This window comes from Dama dama, chromosome 19 (genome assembly GCF_033118175.1).
Source record: "Dama dama isolate Ldn47 chromosome 19, ASM3311817v1, whole genome shotgun sequence".
Classification (NCBI taxonomy): domain Eukaryota; kingdom Metazoa; phylum Chordata; class Mammalia; order Artiodactyla; family Cervidae; genus Dama; species Dama dama.
This window is the reverse complement of record NC_083699.1, coordinates 31,737,388-31,748,549: the sequence shown is the minus strand read 5'-3', so window position 1 is coordinate 31,748,549 and position 11,162 is coordinate 31,737,388. Positions and strand designations below refer to the sequence as shown.

The window sequence follows — 11,162 nt, the reverse complement described above, 5'->3', positions numbered from 1 at the left end:
TTTCTTAAGAAAGAAAAATCTTTGTAATTTCCTTTTTTTTTTTGTATTTGTTATTGTCTAAGCGATACCTTGATGATTCTCTTTAAGTATAATCTAGTTATATATTAAGTAGAATAAAAAGTGTCATCAATGCATTTTCCTTGAGATAGGATGATTAATTTGCAAGGATCCATCCCTTTCACCAAAAAGTAGGAGTGTTAGTTGATCAGTCGTGTCCAACTCTTTGTGACCCCATGAACAGGAGGCTGGAAGGGTCCATGGGATTCTCCAGGCAAGAATACTGGAGTGGGCTGCCATTCCCTTCTCCAGAGCATCTTTCCAACCCAGGGATCAAACTTGAGTCTCCCGCATTGCAGGCATATTCTTTACTGTATGAACTACAGGAAGTCCCATGTAGCACAAATTTATTTCTTGTGGGTTGTATTTTGTTATTCAGTAAGCTAAACTATAAAACTATAAGAAAAAAAAAAGTCAGAGATATTAAGAAAATAAAAAAGAAATAAAAGTTAAGCCAGAGGAATGATTCAAAAAACCCCAGACAACCTACTGTATTCAATTACTCTATCAGGCACTATAGACAGTAGCTATAAATGACACTATTCACCAACAATGTATTGGTGCTGTCCCCAGGACCATGTTAGGTACTGGGAATATGATGGTAAGACAGGCATGGCCTCTGCCCTCGCAAGACAACATCGAGAGTGTGAAGGTTATGTGTAGGCTGGTGTGGAGTAAAAAATTCACACGTATAAAACAGGGGGAAAAAAAGCTCCCATGAAGAAGTACCAGGTGCTTATAAAAGCACATACAGTGGTCACCTAACTTAATGGAAGTTGGAATGAGACAGTTTTCCATAGAAGGTAACATATAAACTAAATTCTTTAAGGATAAGCAGGAGTGGAACGATCACAGTGAGAAAGAGGTGAAGAGCAGGATATACTTAATCCAGAAACTGTCTCTGACTCCTTTATTTCATACAAGCCAGTATCTAATTCATCAACAAATTGCGCTAATTCTATATCTTGAATTTCTTAATGTCTTGGGTCAGTCCACTACTATTTCTTGTTTGGACCACTGCAAACGCCTAAATTGTCTTACTACATCTACATTTGCCCCCTACAATTCCTCTTTCTCCACACAGCCTATGAAACCTAGAGAGAGCAAAAGGATCTATTTTGATTAGATGTTTTTGCAGTACCCATTTTCAGTTGTAAACAAGTGTTTATGGTATGCTTCAGAGTTTTAACACATGAAGAAGGAGATGAGGAGTAAAAGAGCAGGAATTTCAAGCCCTCTCCCTACCTCTGGAAATACAGAGATCAGTTGAAAGACAATAAGGAATGTACAATTTTTTTTAATACTTGAAAATATCTTCTTCAAATTTATAAGAGACTCACCGAGGTTATAGGATTTAAAATATAATTATCCTATTCTCTATACTTTTAAAAGAAAATTCACTGGCTAGTAAAAACAACCAGATGGATCAATCTGAGAGCATAATTATAGAAATGAGTTAGGTTACGCTTTTAAAAAACATACAAAAAAATTTGAAGAATGCAAGGGGAAATGCCAAATGATTACTTTTAAGTGATCTGCCTGTAGAAAAAAGTTCAAATAAAAACAAAACAAAACCACAAACCATACCAAAACAGCACCTGTATTTATAGTTTTCTTTGTTGAATGGCACTAACAGGTCTATGTTATGGAATCATGAGGGCAACTATTTTATATAATAAATAACAACTCCCAAAGTCTCATATGTTTCCTAAGAATTGGCAAGAGAAGTCTAGTACCCAGAAGATCACTGATTCTAATCCTTATTCTACTTTAGTATATTTATGGGCAATTAACAACTATGAAATACTTAAGACACACCCTTCTCATTAAGAGAATAAATGTGATCATTGCCATAAAATACTGGGAGATCCTGGAAAGCAGACACTGGTTCACACTGGTAGTACTCTACAGGAGGAAGAGGAAGCTAACTTTCTTATTTGTCCTCTTACCCCAGGCTTTATTCTGTTCAAACCATCACCTCAGAGCTCACAAGAACATAAGTGCAGAAGAGACAAACGGCGCTAACACTTACTCTTTAGTATATATCTTGCACTTGGGAGTGCAATAAACCTCTTGGGGTAAGTAATAAACATTTTACATATGAGAAAACTGAAGGTCAGAGAAGTAAAGTTATTTGCCACCAGTAAATATTAAGTATTTTGAATCTAGGTTTACATGATTTCAAAGTGTACACTGTAACCATACTGTTATTTGGACTTCAGTTATGGCAGGAATATTCACTGGTGGTGAATAATGGTGAATAAAACAACGGGCTCTGAAGTTACACTGGATTCAGATTCTGTCTGCCTTAGTTAATAGTTGTATGGCCTTAAGCAGTTCAATTCATCTCACCAAACCTTATATCACCACCACCACCACCACCCTGGCCCCCTGCCCCAATTTGTTAAGTTGGGATAATAGCATATACTTCATCAGACCATGGTATTGATGAGGTAACATATGAAAAACATGTAAGCAAAGAGACTGGCACGCTGTAAGCACTCAAAAAATGTTACATATAATTAACAAACCTGTCAAGTATACCCACAGTATCTTTTGAAGTTTTTATGAATTATTCAGGACTGGCATTAGTTAGTGATAGGAAAAAGAGGACTGGGTTCTTTTACAGAGCGGGGCAAGTAAACAAGGAGTTTCAGCTTCACAAAGCAGTACGAATCAAGTGCTGAAGCCTGAAGGCAGAGCCGGAGCTGCAAGATTCAAAGACAAATTTGCAACAGTACTGAGTGGCTCAGATGCTGGGATTTTTGCAACTGTGGCTTGTTCCCCAGACCCCGTGTGTCCCTATTTAATTGGTACAGCTATTTACGGCTTAGGTGTGAGAAATTCCTGGCTTAATTGCCCTTTTTGGAGAAATACTTGTTTATGTTAGGTTCTATAAAAACAATGGTAAATAGATGCTTTCTCTTTGGTTGTTGAGTTTGTTGGGGAAAGACAAGACCCAGGAACAACTTTAACAATGGAAAATTGTTATAAGGCAGAACTAGGAACTTTAGAAAAGTCACAAGAAATCTCCAACTGCCTGAGGAGGCTAAGGAAGGCATCAGGGAAGTTTATGTACAGCATTACAGATTAACAGGGATTTTGCAGAGAAGTGGCTTGGACATAGGACAGCTAGGTGAAGAGGGAGCTATAAAAGTGTGTGTACAAAGACCATGAAAAAAATGCAGCCTTTACCAGCAATATAAGTTTGATTTTTTTTACTACTTGAGTATGAAATGCATGGGAATAGGGAGGATATGTGATAATGAGGGAGGATTGAGAAATACACAGGGGCAAGAAAAGTGGACAAACTCCATGTTAAGGAGTTTGAATTCTACATAGTATATACTCTTAGTAAAAGGGAGTCTCTAAGTATTTTGAACAAAAGAATAACATGACATTTTTTCATGATTTTTAAATTCAGATTTCTTAAAAGTTTTGTTTTCAAATAAATGATATAATCAAATAAACAGTAAACCAAGGTGTAAAAACACACCTTTAAGGACAAAATATACAGCAGAAATGAACAGCAGATAATAGTCTCAGACTCTCCATTGTCACTTGACTTTTATAGCGAAAGGTTTCTTAATTCAATGGGGAATTCAGTATTTGGAACACCAGACGTGCACTCTTCCAGCCAAAAAGACAATGACATTTTGACAATTTGGTTTTTAACTCCTTAACTGAAAGCCTTTCTCCATTTATATTAGAATGGTATTTCCAGATTTTTATCATTTAAGGCAAGAGTTGTCCAACTATGACTCACAGGCTAAACCCAGATAACCACCTGCTTTTGTAAATAAAGTTCAACTGAAACACAGCCAAGAAACCATTTTTACGTACCATCAACGATGCTTTCGCACAAAAACAGTAGAGTTGAGCAGGTGCTACAGAGATCATGTGGCCTGCAAAATCTAAAATATTTACTATCTGGCCTTTTACAGAAAAAGTCTGCTATCTCTGAAAACATGTCAGCATTACTTGATATCAACTAGAGAATTTTCTAAATGTACACTGGCTAATAAGTCATCCGAACCCTGCCTTTGCAACCTCAATCCCACACTTTCAAGCTAAATATTTTGAAAACAAAGAGATTAATGTTAAGCCAGTCAAGTTAAAATCTTAAAACACTAAAGTACCTTATAAGTCACCTAATTAAAAGTTCAGTAGCAATTTTCAGTGTTAGGAGCTCACCCATCTGATATAGAAGTTTTTGTGAAGTATTTCTAAAGTTAATCCTAAAGGTTGTTACTCTTACACCTCTTTATTCCAACAGTCTGCCTTTTATCTCTTCACATATTGACAAAGAGTAAAAATTTTCCCTAGTTCTTTTAACCCCAGTTCCTTTAACCACAATTCAAGAGAGACAGCTTGTTGTCTTCTTTGCCATCACTGGATGTATTCTTTTGCTGATAATATTCACCTCAAAATGCAGCAACTAACAGCTAGTACAATACTCTACAGTTAATATCATTAAGGCAGAGTACAGATAACTGTTAGTGGACTGTGGATTATAAGTCTATATACACTGGCTGATATAGCAGAGACTTTCTAACTTAAAATATACATAAAGCATATCTTATATATTTTAAATTTTAATTTCAGAAGTATATTATGTTTAAAAATTATTTGTTTCTAAAATATCAATGTTACATATGCATCAAAAAAATCACTACAAATAAGAAAGCTATTTTGTTGGTAGAGTAATTATGGAGAACAGTATAGAGGTTCCTTAAGAAACTAAAGATAGAGATACCATATGACCCTGCACTCCCACTCCTGGGCATATATCCGGAGAAAAGCATGATATAAAAGGATATATGCACCCCAATGTTCACTGCAGCACTGTTAACAATAGCCAATAGCCAAGGCATGGAAGCAACCTAAATGTCCATCGACAGAGAAATGGATAAAGAAGATGTGGTACATATATACAATGGAATATCACTCAGACGTTAAAAAGAATGAAATAATGCCATTCGCAGCAAGATGGGTGGACCGAGAGAGTGTCATACTGAGCGAAGTTAAGTCAGAGAAGGAGAAATATTGTGTGACATCCCTTCTATGTGGGATTGAAAAAGACATGATACAAATGAACTTACAAAACTGAAAGAGACAGACTTCAAGAACAAAATTCTGTTTGCCAGCGGGAAGAGATAGTTAGGGATTTGGGGATGGACATGTACACACTGCTATATTTTAAACGGATAACCAACAAGGATCCACAGTATAGCACATGGAACTCTATTCAATGTTATGTGGCAGCCTAGATGGGAGAAGGGTTTGGGGGAGAATGGACACATGTGTATGTATGGCTGAGTCCCTCTGCTGTTCACCTGAAACTATCACAACACTGTTAACTGTCTATACCCCAATACAAAATAAAAAGTTCAAAAAAAAAAAAAAAAAGAAAGCTATCTTGAAGTATACACTTGCAAATTTAGGGGATATCTATATTGACTGATTTTCTGGGCTCCAAAATCACTGCAGATGGTGACTGCAGCCATGAAATTAAAAGATGCTTGCTCCTTGGAAGGAAAGTTATGGCCAACCTAGATAGCACATTATAAAGCAGAGACATTATTTTGCCAACAAAGGTCTGTCTAGTCAGGGCTATGGTTTTTCCAGTAGTCATGTATGGATGTGAGAGTTGGACCATAAAGAAAGCTGAGTGACAAAGAATTGATGCTTTTGAACTGTGGTGTTGGAGAAGACTCTTGAGAGTCCCTTGGACTGTAAGGAGATCCAACCAGTCCATCCTAAAGGAGATCGGTCCTGGGTGTTCGTTGGAAGGACTGATGTTGAAGCTGAAACTCCGGTACTTTGGCCACCTGATGCAAACAGCTGACTCATTTGAAAAGACCCTGATGCTGGGAAAGATTGAGGGCAGGAGGAGAAGGGGACGACAGAGGATGAGATGGTTGGATGGCATCACTGACTGAATGGACATGAGTTTGAGTAAACTCCAGGAGTTGGTGATGGGCAGGGAAGCCTGGTGTGCTGCAGTTCATGGGGTCACAAAGAGTCGGACACGACTGAGCGACTGAACTGAACTGAACTGATACTGACTCTACTGTAGCTTAATCACCTTATGTTTGCTCGGTCGCTCAGTTGTGTCTGATTCTTTGTAACCCCCTGGATTGTGGCCTGCCAGGCTCCTCTGTCCATGGGATTTCCCAGACAAGAATACTGGAGTGGGTTGCCATTTCCTTCTTCAGGCGATCTTTCCGACCCAGGGACTGAAGCCACATCTCCTGTGGCTCTGGCAGATTGGCAGGTGGATTCTTTACCACTGAGCCACTTAAAAAGCCCAGACAGCCACAATTTGCTCAACAGGCACCTTGTATTTTACAGATACATATACATGGCCCACAAATACAGAAGCTGCATAAATGCTGAATGACCAAAGGTTTTACATTTTTTATAACTGATACATTTACCATGTTATCTGATTTAACTAAAACATTAACAAATGTGTATCTACTCAGACATATACTGACAAGATATTTTCCACCCCATTCTCAGACAAGTTGATAGAAAACATTAGTTTCGTGGCTAACTCAGTTGCCAAAGTTGCATCTCAGCTGCATCTACTTGTTCATAAACTGGAAAATAAGCTTTTCTGTTTTTAAAAAATTACAAATGAATCTTTATTTAGAACAAGAGAACAAAAACCTGCCTCTATACTTGCTACAGAAACATGACTAAAATCTCAATAATTCCATGGTCTGATTACTCTCTTTAATATTTACTTCCAGAGTTAACTACTTCCTTTCTTAATGTTAGTCAGCTCTTTACATGTATTTCTGTAATTGTACCTTAATATGTTATTATTAAAATTATCTACATCCATGTTAGACTTCCTGATAGACCGTGAACTTTTCCAGGATAAGGTTTTTATTTGGGTCACTATAATCCTAGAGCATGAATGAGTAAGTAGGAAAACTAATATGTTGAAATTATCCCAGGGAAAGTGTAACAAGGGCCTGAACAAAAAAGTGGTAGCAATTAGTAAAAAGCAAGAAAGAGATAAATGAAGGTACCTTGTAAAGGAAAATCAAAAGCACTGAGAGACCAATTGGATTTGAGGGATAAGAAGAGTAATTTTAAACATTTCACTGCAAAGATTACGCAGGCATGGGAAGCAAGTATCTTTTAGTACAATTATTCTGAGTCCCAGTTAGGGCCTCTAAAATTCTCTTCCTCTAAGAGTCACTGAACTGTTGTTGAAGTGAGTCCAAAGGCACAGCTGTAATATACACTAGCTCTGGAAGGATGCATATAATTCACTTCTTTCAAAGTGCTGTCCTTCATTGACCTTTATATGCAGATCATGAGAAAACAGACCTAACATTCTTTTAGTGATTAAGAGAAAATCAGGTTGGAAAATCAAGTGCTCATGACTAGGATATAGAAAATTTAAATTCCTTTAGAAGAGAATGCAATTTATTTTCACTATTAAATGTGTAGTGCTTTAAAAAGGTGTTATAACACTACATTTCAGAGATTTAATGCATTATATAAGATGTGCTTAGTCGCTCAGTTGTGTCCAACTCTGCGACCCCATGGACTGCAGCCTGCTAGGCTCCTCTGTCCATGGAGATTTTCCAGGCCAGAATACTGGAGTGGGTTGCCATGCCCTTCTCCAGGGTATCTTCTCAATCCAGGGATTGAACCCAGGTCTCCTACATTGCAGGTGGATTTTTTACTGTCTGAGCTACCAGGGAATTCTCCAGGCCAGAATACTGGAGTGGGTATCTGTTTCCTTCTCCAGGGGGATCTTTCCAACCCGGGGGAAGATCCCAGGTCTTCCTGGGATCGAACCTAGGTCTCCCACACTGCAGGTAAATTCCTTACCGACTGAGCCACCAGGGAAGTCCATTATATAAGATAAGCATTCCCTAACATGAGGTCCACAAACAGGTTTAGGAAGGGTTTTGCTAATGGATTTTTAAAATAATGACAAAATCTAGGTCAAGAATATCTATACTGATATAGACTTTTGATTATCAATAAAAATGAACAAGAACTTTAAAGTGGTTAAAAGAATCCAGTGTGAGAGGCAGAATCAAATGTGATAAACAAACATAAAAGACATTTATAAGATGAAATATAGATTAATAAATCTTGAAGTCTAAGAACTTGATCTCAGATTATTGAATTACGAATTTTCAAATTTTATATAAATGAAGAAAACATAACAAATCTCAAAATATAGTACTAATTTCCCTACTCTGAACTTATAAAAATTCAAATTTTAGTGTGACAGGATAAATTAAAATTGCTTAAAATTTAAGCTCAAAAGGAGCTAAATATTAACTAACTGAGGTGAATATCAGAAGGACAAGATTATGAAGTAAACATAGTTAAACAATGTGGAAAATACAATAAGAGATATTTCATAGTAACACACAGTTTAATAGAACAAATGATTCCATAGTGACGTAGCTTTCCAGGAAATATTTTTCTTATCTTTGTGAGGGAGTCAAAACAGATTATCATAGCTTCACATAAAACAAGCAGCAGGCAGTCAGAAGTAAACTGCAAATCAGGTAACTCTATAAATCCCACTTACATTTCAGATGGAGATAGCCGTATTTGGTTAAATTACGATTTTGAAATATAGAACTAAAAGAATGACTAATACTTAAAATAAAAAATACATTAATAGTTTGCCTAGTTTTTCTAGTCGTAGAAAATAGTAAATTCTAATTCGTTGATTGCTCTTTATTAACCAGGCTACCTTGTGACTAACAGCAAGACTGGTAAGACCGGTGGACAGTGTTAGGGGTACCTCCTCCTGCCCAAAGGCAAGAGCAAAGCTAACCATTCCATAAAGAGGATCTAACCAGGACTTAAGCCTTAAGGTCTTAACACCTGTAGCAAATGAGTGGCGAAGGGACCAGAAACATTTTAGAAACCTCTACATTTTTTCAATTATGCTATTATTCAGTATTTAGTAGCAAAGAGAACATATATGAAACCAGTCTTCTTCTAACAGCAGAGCAGAAATGGTCTAAACTGAGGGTTTTGCTTTGGTTCAGATCACTACTCCATCACCCTCAGCATTACTGACCTTATGGAGAACTGCAATTACTAAGACTTCCTCAGGAAATTTTGGGCAGTTCCTTATTAGCACCAAGTGAAAAAAAAAATGGTTACTACCTCATAGTGATGTTGTAATAATTAAATAAGATAACACACGTTAAAAAATCCTTAGTGTAGTGCTTGGAACATAAAAATTCAATAAAGTTCCCCTCTCTCTTATCTATAAGATCAATGCTATCTAGGTCCATATCCAGAAAGGGACAGAACTTTATTGTTTCAGGTCTAGTGTAACAAGATGATAGATATTTTAAAAAATATTTTTTGATGCAGAGTAATTTTATTGATATATTTGATATCTGAACAGATGTCTCTGTCCTCATCTTTATATTTGTCTCTGTATTCTTATTCAAACATGAAATCCCTAAAGGATGAAACCTATATCTGTTTAAATCAGTCTGTACACTCTCAGCAGAGCATAAGGATCAAATGGTCATTCGACACATTCCAACAATGATAAAACACAAGAGATTATTCTAAAAAAGCAGATGGAAATAGAAAAAACTGTTATTTTAGAATTATGCTATACATTATTTGTAAAATCTATTTCTTTAAGTTTATACATTAAGTTATATTGGTTTTTTTATATAAAGAAAAGGGAAAATTTGCAATGAGTAATAGAAATAAAAATGCAAACTCATGGTAACAAATATTTTTGGCTTTTTGGACTGAAAAAAATAATGACCAGTGAGGAAAAGCAAGTAGTAAAGAGGAATGAAATAGACTATACTATCAAATTTCTCTTTATGCTAAAATAAATGCCTTTTAATCATATCTGAATTGACTGGAAATAAGCAGGGATGATGGTGATCTTTTGGGTTAAAAACCAACAATACAGCTCATGTACACTTATTAAGATACTATTTAGTTCACAGAAGCAATACTTAAAGGAAATTTGGTATAATATAGAGGGTGATTTTTTAATGAGTAAAAAAGATACTTTTCTTGAAAAATGGTTAAAAAGCAGTATCTTTTATATAAAGAGAGAAACAGCTCTATGATATTTAAGTTTGACAGCTGTATCTCCATTTAAGGGTTTAGAGTATACTCCAACACAACGGTGAAAATAGAAGCCTAATCATGCACGAATGCCTCCATGAAAATTCAACCAATATGAGATCAGTGAAGAGACCAGCCAAGTAAGGAAGCATGACCCACTATAAGAAAATGCAAAATATGGAGGGGTTCTAGAAATGTTACTCCGATTTTCTTCTAAGCAAAAATTTTAGCCCATGAAAGATGAAGAGAAAAGGTCCTAAAAGTTTAATCTTTTATACCAAGTCAAAGTTTATAACCAAACTTACTACTGATGATAACCAAAAAATGGGGCTCACAGTACTTTCTAATTTCCCTTTTCAGACGAGATTGGACACATTCAGGGTGGTGTGGCCACAGACTCTAATTTCCCTTTTCAAATGAGACTCATGTCCCATTTATTTAAGGAAGACAATCTATTTATTACGTCGCATTATTTGGATGATGCTAACCACACACCATTCCTTTCTTGATTGATGGGTTCACTTCGCAAAGTATAAAAGGGCTCCACTCTCCCGTTCTTCTTTCAAAAGCCTGGGTGCTTTACCAAAAATAACTTCACTGTTTATTATTCTAATGAAGCTAACACCTATCCAGGACTCAGATTATAGTCTTTTGAAGAGACAAGAGTACATCATCCAGGGCCCATCCAGAGAAATTCATTAAAGAGTTTAAGAATGTCCTAAGTAATCATCTTAATCAAATTAAAACATCTAGTAAAAGGTAACACTAGCAAGGTGTCTTCTAGTGTTGACTTGATTCTTTTTAAAGACCTGTAATAAGCTGAAGGCAAGATGTTTCCATAAGTCATTAGGAATGAGAACTTCTTTTTCTAAAGTTTATCAAATGGTTTTTCCTCTTTCATTTTTGTTTCTCTCTGGTTTAGCCTAATGGCTTCACAAGACTTTCTATAGCTTTAAATATCTCAATGGTCTTCTTTCAAGTTCTCCTGCTACTACAGGTAA

At 36.2% G+C, this 11,162-nt stretch overlaps 1 protein-coding gene across 1 annotated transcript in view; it reads right to left on the bottom strand.

Moving 5' to 3' along the window:
- Nucleotides 1-11,162, bottom strand: part of PIK3CA (phosphatidylinositol-4,5-bisphosphate 3-kinase catalytic subunit alpha) — an 87,181-nt gene that overhangs the window by 38,053 nt on the left and 37,966 nt on the right. The window lies entirely within an intron of this gene.